The sequence below is a fragment of the Oncorhynchus tshawytscha genome, unplaced genomic scaffold (genome assembly GCF_018296145.1).
Source record: "Oncorhynchus tshawytscha isolate Ot180627B unplaced genomic scaffold, Otsh_v2.0 Un_contig_540_pilon_pilon, whole genome shotgun sequence".
Taxonomy (NCBI): Eukaryota; Metazoa; Chordata; class Actinopteri; order Salmoniformes; family Salmonidae; genus Oncorhynchus; species Oncorhynchus tshawytscha.
In genome coordinates this window covers 272,216-281,337 of record NW_024609641.1, presented here as the reverse complement: position 1 = coordinate 281,337, position 9,122 = coordinate 272,216, and the positions used below count along the sequence as shown (strand labels likewise).

The following is a 9,122-nucleotide window of genomic DNA, read 5'->3' as shown; positions in this document are numbered from 1 at the left end:
TTTTGGTTAGGTTATAATGATGGTAGAACCCTTTTTACGTCCTAAAAAGAATGTATGCATTGCATGCTTACGTTTCACGTGTTAGTCATCAGTTATCTTGCTTACATTCTTCTTCCTGTATCCTTCTGACCATAGTACATCCAGCTGTCATAAACATACGTATGGTCTTGGTTAATGTACTCTTTCAAAAATAGAGTATAGCCTGAGTGTCATATGGCCTGGGTGAACTTGACATTGGTGTCTGTCTTTAAGCGGCATCTAGTCCATCTGCTGACTGGACGCAGTTGAGTAAATATAAATGAATAAAGACAGACACCAATGTCAAGTTCAATAGCCTTGTTTGTGCATTGTACAAATCCCTACACGTGGAGTCCGGGGAACAGTCCGGCTAGTCGAATATCTATCAACTAGACTCCGTAACAAAAACCCATATGGGGACTTATTTGACACCAAATCAACAACAGAAATTACTAAAACATAAATTGTCAGTCAGCAGATGGCGGTCTGCGACTTTAAGGCAATGCTGATGGTGTGACGTATAAAACAGCAGCAACAGTTCGTCAGAAACCTCCGTAGCTTGCAAGACAAAATAGCCTAACCAATAAACCTCTTTAGACGCTTTTGTGTATATTAGCCACTGTGTTTGGTCACCAAGCTACTCTCCTTCTAATGAAGAGAAGGATATCACAGTAAATCAAGAAGTAGAGGGTGAGGCCGTTACTGTGAAACAAGAGGAAGACGCGTTCAGCGTGAAAGAGGAGGAGGACGTTACAGTAAAAGGAGAGGAGGATGCAGTTTATGGCGTGAAAGAGGAGATGACTGTTACATCGAAAAAGGAGGAGGGAGAAGAGGAGGAACCTGGATATTTGGGCCCGATTTCCCAAACGCATCTTAAGGCATCCAATGGTTCTAACGATGAACTTAACCATAAGATGGTTTTGAGAAACCATTCCTTGATTAACACTAATAAGTACTGTCTTAAAATCAGAGGCACAAACTCTGCAGTTGTTGGACTGATGTTTGGTGTTGAAGTGGAAATCTATTGTGACTTTTAAACTATTTATTTACAGCCATTGATTCTTGAAGAATATAACACATGCCTCATGAGCTTAGTTCAACTGTTTCCCCCATCAGATCCCCAAATAAGCTTTTTTTTTACTCCAATGTTTAGAAACAATGTAAATCAACACTGTATAGCCTCAACATGGTTAAAACTATAATGTTGATATAATGGATGGTCAGTCCTTGCATCCATAGGTCTGTCTGTAGTTACATTTCTCCAATCCCATAATCATTTTATTACCAAAACAGTGGTGGAATAACAGATTTGAAATTGTTTGAACTGCAGATTGCTGGGTTGTGTGGGTTTTTTAAACAGCATCAAAATGACTGCCCAGAGACTTGGTTTGGTGAACAGCTGAGGGATGGGGGAAGGAGAAGTGTAACCACTCTCAAATTCAAAGAGAAAGCTATTGTAGCAACCGTAACCCAACAACTAGCGACCATGTCAAGAGGTTCCGACATCTTGGTGTAACAGTTCTAAGGTGTTGGCTTACAGTCACTGGACCCAGGTTTGAGTTCAGCTCAGGGCTCCCCCTGAATTCACTATGAATACAAGGACTGGCCATCCATGATGTCAAAATGATTGTTTTCACCAGGTTTCTAGGCTATATAGTATATTCTAGAATTCATCCATGATGTCATAATGATAGTTTAAACAGGTGCCTAGGCTATATAGTATATTCTAGAATTCATCCATGATGTCATAATGATAGTTTAAACAGGTGCCTAGGCTATAAAGCATATTCTAGAATTCATCCATGAGGAGAATTCATCCATAATTAGGTCGACCGAATATGATTTTTCAACACCGATACCGATTATTGGAGGACCAAAAAAGCAGATTCCGATTAATCGGACAATTTAAAAAAAAAAATGTATTTGTAATAATGACAATTACAACAATACTGAATGAACACTTATTTTAACTTAATATAATACATCAATAAAATACATTTAGCCGCAAATAAATAATGAAACATGTTCAATTTGGTTTAAATAAAGCAAAAACAAAGTGTTGGAGAAGAAAGTAATATGTGCCATGTAAAAAAACGCTAACGTTTAAGTTCCTTGCTCAGAACATGAGAACATATGAAAGCTGGTAGTTCCTTTTAACATGAGTCAAAAATCAAATCAAATCAAATCAAATTTTATTTGTCACATACACATGGTTAGCAGATGTTAATGCGAGTGTAGCGAAATGCTTGTGCTTCTAGTTCCGACAATGCAGTAATAACGAACAAGTAATCTAACTAACAATTCCAAAAAAACTACTGTCTTATACACAGTGTAAGGGGATAAGGAATATGTACATAAGGATATATGAATGAGTGATGGTACAGAGCAGCATAGGCAAGATACAGTAGATGATATCGAGTACAGTATATACATATGAGATGAGTATGTAAACCAAGTGGCATAGTTAAAGTGGCTAGTGATACATGTGTTACATAAGGATGCAGTCGATGATATAGAGTACAGTATCTACGTATGCATATGAGATGAATAATGTAGGGTAAGTAACATTATATAAGGTAGCATTGTTTAAAGTGGCTAGTGATATATTTACATCATTTCCCATCAATTCCCATTATTAAAGTGGCTGGAGTAGAGTCAGTGTCATTGACAGTGTGTTGGCAGTAGCCACACAATGTTAGTGGTGGCTGTTTAACAGTCTGATGGCCTTGAGATAGAAGCTGTTTTTCAGTCTCTCGGTCCCAGCTTTGATGCACCTGTACTGACCTCGCCTTCTGGATGACAGCGGGGTGAACAGGCAGTGGCTCGGGTGGTTGATGTCCTTGATGATCTTTATGGCCTTCCTGTAGCATCGGGTGGTGTAGGTGTCCTGGAGGGCAGGTAGTTTGCCCCGGTGATGCGTTGTGCAGACCTCACTACCCTCTGGAGAGCCTTACGGTTGAGGGCGGTGCAGTTGCCATACCAGGCGGTGATACAGCCCGCCAGGATGCTCTCGATTGTGCATCTGTAGAAGTTTGTGAGTGCTTTTGGTGACAAGCCGAATTTCTTCAGCCTCCTGAGGTTGAAGAGGCGCTGCTGCGCCTTCCTCACGATGCTGTCTGTGTGAGTGGACCAATTCAGTTTGTCTGTGATGTGTATGCCGAGGAACTTAAAACTTGCTACCCTCTCCACTACTGTTCCATCGATGTGGATGGGGGTGTTCCCTCTGCTGTTTCCTGAAGTCCACAATCATCTCCTTAGTTTTGTTGACGTTGAGTGTGAGGTTATTTTCCTGACACCACACTCCGAGGGCCCTCACCTCCTCCCTGTAGGCCGTCTCGTCGTTGTTGGTAATCAAGCCTACCACTGTTGTGTCGTCCGCAAACTTGATGATTGAGTTGGAGCGTGCATGGCCACGCAGTCGTGGGTGAACAGGGAGTACAGGAGAGGGCTCAGAACGCACCCTTGTGGGGCCCCAGTGTTGAGGATCAGCGGGGAGGAGATGTTGTTGCCTACCCTCACCACCTGGGGCGGCCCGTCAGGAAGTCCAGAACCCAGTTGCACAGGGCGGGGTCGAGACCCAGGGTCTCGAGCTTGATGACGAGCTTGGAGGGTACTATGGTGTTGAATGCCGAGCTGTAGTCGATGAACAGCATTCTCACATAGGTATTCCTCTTGTCCAGATGGGTTAGGGCAGTGTGCAGTGTGGTTGAGATTGCATCGTCTGTGGACCTATTTGGGCGGTAAGCAAATTGGAGTGGGTCAAGGGTGTCAGGTAGGGTGGAGGTGATATGTTCCTTGACTAGTCTCTCAAAGCACTTCATGATGACGGATGTGAGTGCTACGGGGCGGTAGTCGTTTAGCTCAGTTACCTTAGCTTTCTTGGGAACAGGAACAATGGTGGCCCTCTTGAAGCATGTGGGAACAGCAGACTGGTATAGGGATTGATTGAATATGTCCGTAAACACACCGGCCAGCTGGTCTGCGCATGCTCTGAGGGCGAGGCTGGGGATGCCGTCTGGGCCTGCAGCCTTGCGAGGGTTAACACGTTTAAATGTCTTACTCACTTCGGCTGCAGTGAAGGAGAGACCGCATGTTTTCGTTGCAGGCCGTGTCAGTGGCACTGTATTGTCCTCAAAGCGGGCAAAAAAGTTATTTAGTCTGCCTGGGAGCAAGACATCCTGGTCCGTGACTGGGCTGGGTTTCTTCCTTTAGTCCGTGATTGACTGTAGACCCTGCCACATGCCTCTTGTGTCTGAGCCGTTGAATTGAGATTCTACTTTGTCTCTGTACTGGCGCTTAGCTTGTTTGATAGCCTTGCGGAGGGAATAGCTGCACTGTTTGTATTCAGTCATGTTACCAGACACCTTGCCCTGATTAAAAGCAGTGGTTCGTGCCTTCAGTTTCACACGAATGCTGCCATCAATCCAAGGTTTCTGGTTAGGGAATGTTTTAATCGTTGCTATGGGAACGACATCTTCAACGCACGTTCTAATGAACTCGCACACCGAATCAGCGTATTCGTCAATGTTGTTGTCTGACGCAATACGAAACATCTCCCAGTCCACGTGATGGAAGCAGTCTTGGAGTGTGGAGTCAGCTTGGTCGGACCAGCGTTGGACAGACCTCAGCGTGGGAGCTTCTTGTTTTAGTTTCTGTCTGTAGGCAGGGATCAACAAAATGGAGTCGTGGTCAGCTTTTCCGAAAGGGGGCGGGCAGGGCCTTATATGCGTCGCGGAAGTTAGAGTAACAATGATCCAGGGTCTTTCCACCCCTGGTTGCGCAATCGATATGCTGATAAAATTTAGGGAGTCTTGTTTTCAGATTAGCCTTGTTAAAATCCCCAGCTACAATGAATGCAGCCTCCGGATAAATCGTTTCCAGTTTGCAGAGAGTTAAATAAAGTTCGTTCAGAGCCATCGATGTGTCTGCTTGGGGGGGATATATACGGCTGTGATCATAATCGAAGAGAATTCTCTTGGTAGATAATGCGGTCTACATTTGATTGTGAGGAATTCTAAATCAGGTGAACAGAAGGATTTGAGTTCCTGTATGTTTCTGTCATCACACCATGTCACGTTAGTCATAAGGCATACGCCCCCGCCCCTCTTCTTACCAGAAAGATGTTTGTTTCTGTCCGCGCGATGCGTGGAGAAACCCGTTGGCTGCACCGCTTCGGATAGCGTCTCTCCGGTTAGCCATGTTTCCGTGAAGCAGAGAACGTTGCAGTCTCTGATGTCCCTCTGGAATGCTACCCTTGCTCGGATTTCATCAACCTTGTTGTCAAGAGACTGGACATTGGCGAGAAGAATGCTAGGGAGTGGTGCACGATGTGCCCGTCTCCGGAGTCTGACCAGAAGACCGCTTCGTTTCCCTCTTTTTCTGAGTCGTTTTTTTGGGTCGCTGCATATAATCCACTCCGTTACACTGGTTGTAAGGCAGAACACAGGATCCGCGTCGCGAAAAACATATTCTTGGTCGTACTGATGGTGAGTTGACGCTGATCTTATATTCAGTAGTTCTTCTCGGCTGTATGTAATGAAACCTAAGATGACCTGGGGTACTAGTGTAAGAAATAACACGTAAAAAAACAAAAAACTGCATAGTTTCCTAGGAACGCGAAGCGAGGCGGCCATCTCTGAGTCTTCAATATTTCCAGGTAAGAAGTTTTAGGTTGTAGTTATTATAGGAATTATAGGACTATTTCCCTCTTTACCATTCGTATTTCATTAACCTTTGACTATTGGATGTTCTTATAGGCACTTTAGTATTGCTGGTGTAACAGTATAACTTCCATCCCTCTCCTCGCTCCTCCCTGGGCTCGAACCAGGAACACAACGACAACAGCCACCCTCGGGGCAGCGTTACCCATGCAGAGCAAGGGGAACAACTACTCCAAAGCTCAGAGCGGGTGATGTTTGAAACGCTATTAGCGCACACTAACTAGCTAGCCATTTCACTTCGGTTACACCAGCCTCATCTCGGAAGTTGATAGGCTTGAAGTCATAAACAGCGCAATGCTTGACGCACAACAGCGCAATGCTTGGCGCCTGCTTCTGCCTACCACCGCTCAGTCAGATACTTAGATACTCGCATGCTTGTATGCTCAGTCAGATTATATGCAACGCAGGACATGCTAGATAATATCTAGTAATATCATCAACCATGTGTGGTTAGTGATTATGATTGATTGTTTTTATAAGATAACTTTAATGCTAGATAACTTTAATGATTTTATTGATGTATTATATTAAGTTAAAATAAGTGTTCATTAAGTATTGTTGTAATTGTCATTATTACAAATACATAAAAAAACATATTTAAAAAATCGGTATCGGCTTTTTTGTTCCTCCAATAATCGGTATCGGCGTTGAAAAAAATCATAATCGGTCGACCTCTAATCCAAAGTAGTGTGAAATGCACTCATTAGCAACCTGGAAATGGAGGTTACTCCCCTGAGTTTCCCCCATTCAGAATACATTGTGAAAAACTAAAATCTTTGCTCACCATTTTTGCTCTAGGCAGATATACTTCATACAATTTTAGCAAACACAGAAAGGGGCCTATATTGGAGACCAAAAGCCGTCTGGCACACTGCTTAGAGTTTCAACAACATGATTTACTTATTTCTAGTCTACAATCTTAGATGTTACTACTAATGTGAAAACAAGAGAAAATATGACTATTCTTGCTCATTTTAAGACAATTGTCAAATAATCATTACAGTAATTACATACGTCAATTGTTGTACAACATCATGGCTACTCTGTTGGCCTCACCTTTCTTTTACAGTGGTTTTCCGCTGTTGTGGGCCTTTAATCATCTGTCTGACTTTGTTGTTCACACAGGAGAGATACGGGACTATTGTGGATCCTCTGGGGAGCCTCAACAACCTCATGATGCTGAAGAGGCAGAGAAGAGTCTCTCCAGATCAGAATTCCTCAAGAAACACCAGCAGAGACCCACAGGGAAGATAATTCACCGCTCTGACTATGGGAAGAGATCCACCTCATCAGCAGGCATTAAAATTCATCAGAGAATCCACACAGTAGAGAAACCTTATTGCTGTACTCAATGTGGGAAGCATGTTGATACATCTAGCCATCTTATTGTACACCAAAGAACACACACAGGAGAGAAACCTTATAGCTGTGATCAATGTGGGAAGAGTTTTACTCAGCTAAGAAGCCTAATATCACACCAGAGAACACACACAGGAGAGAAACCATATAGCTGTGATGAATGTGGGAGGAGTTTTGCTCATTCAACCAGCCTGATATCACACCAGAGAACACACACAGGAGAGAAACCTTTTTATATGTGGGAAGAGTTTTACTCAGATAAGAAGCCTAATATCACACCAGAGAACACACACAGGAGAGAAACCATATAGCTGTGATGAATGTGGGAAGAGTTTTACTCAGCCATATGGCCTGATATCGCACCAGAGAACACACAGAGGAGAGAAATCCTATAGCTGTACTCAATGTGGGAAGTTTTTTTTTACATCTAGCCTTCTGAAGACACACCAGAGAAGACACACAGGAGAGAAATCTTATAGCTGTACTGTATGTGGGAAGAATTTTGTTCAATCTGGGGAACTGAAGATTCACCGGAGAACACACACAGGAGAGAAACCTTATAGCTGTGATCAATGTGGGAAGAGTTTTGTTCAATCTAGCTCTCTGAAGATACACCAGAGAACACACACAGGAGAAAATCTCATAGCTGTGATCAATGTGACCAGAGATACTAAAAAGATCTCTGATCAAACATCAGAAAATACATACATGAAGGATTTGTTTCATGATATCAATGAAATAATGTCACAATGTAGAATGTTTTAACATTGTAGTAGGAGTATTTGAATGATGTCACAATGTAGAACCCTAAACGTTGGCCCCTGTTCTATTGATTTCAGCATGATGTGGATATTAGCCTCAGGGGAAAAATCCAGGCTCTGAAATGGAAGAGTTTTATTTATGAGATTTACAAAAAGTGACTAACAAAAGGAGTCATTACACTTACCACATTGGTGACCCACTTGAGTCAAAATGCAACAATGTGGCAAGCTGTTTTCTACAAATTGTCCTCTAACCAGGGATGTACACATTATTCCCAGATTCCGTGTGGTTTTTGAGCTGTTAGTTTTAACAGGACGGACAACCTCATCTCCCTCCTCTCGGCACAATTGATTTCAACATGATATCGATGAGTGATGACAAATAAGTGTTGCTCTCCTTTGTTTAGCGACCCCTACATTTAAATGCATCACTCCAAAATGTAGCTGACTGTCTTCTGCAGGTTGTCCTCTAACCAGTGAGGTAAAAGATATCTCCCATTTCCATGTGTTTTTTTAGTTGTGTTAGTTTCAACAGCACGTACAACCTAATTTCCCCCTAATTGATATCAGTGATTTATTGCTACAAAACCACAGCGTTTCTGGTGCTTGAGCAGTTTATAAGGTGCTTGTTTAAGAAATATGATTATTGAGGCAGATGTTTGTGTATATAGTACATTTTAAGTTTTAGGTTTTCAATTGATCACAAACTGCATTTGGACACGTTTAAATGGTGTTTGTCTTGTTTTTAATTGTTGATAGCCAGTAGACACCATGTTGGTGAAGGTGAAGCATTGTAGTTGATTATATTGTGAAATGGAAATAGTTTTCTGTTGGTGGTGAGCAAACTTGTCCAAAAAATATAGGATATATTTGTTGTCTTAAGGGGGAAGGTGATACAGGCTTTGGTTTTTCTATTTATGTTTTGAGGTTGGACTTTAACACGTGTTACTTATAGTAGGAGTATTTTAATGATGTCACAATGTAGCACTGATTGGCGTCACCTCGTTAGAGTCAGTATGTATTACACCTGTGCTGGCTTGTCCATCTCGTTAGTGGGAAGGTGTTTAACCTGAGCTGGTCCAGGTTCTATTTAAGAGTGTCTGGCCCAGTGCTCCAGTTGTCTTGATAGATGTGACAAATCAACACCTTTAGTTGCTCCACCTTTTTGGTTATTTTTGGTTATTTGCTTCCTGTTTATAAGTTTGAGGTGGTGGGACGGGTGCGCCATCGTCCGTGAGGAGATGGCGCAAAGTACATCTGGACC

General features: G+C 42.6%; 1 pseudogene; it reads left to right on the top strand.

Annotated features, from left to right (window-relative positions):
- The first annotated feature begins 6,973 nt into the window (after window positions 1–6,973).
- Window positions 6,974–7,715, top strand: LOC121845365 (annotated as a pseudogene).
- The last annotated feature ends 1,407 nt before the right edge of the window (window positions 7,716–9,122 follow it).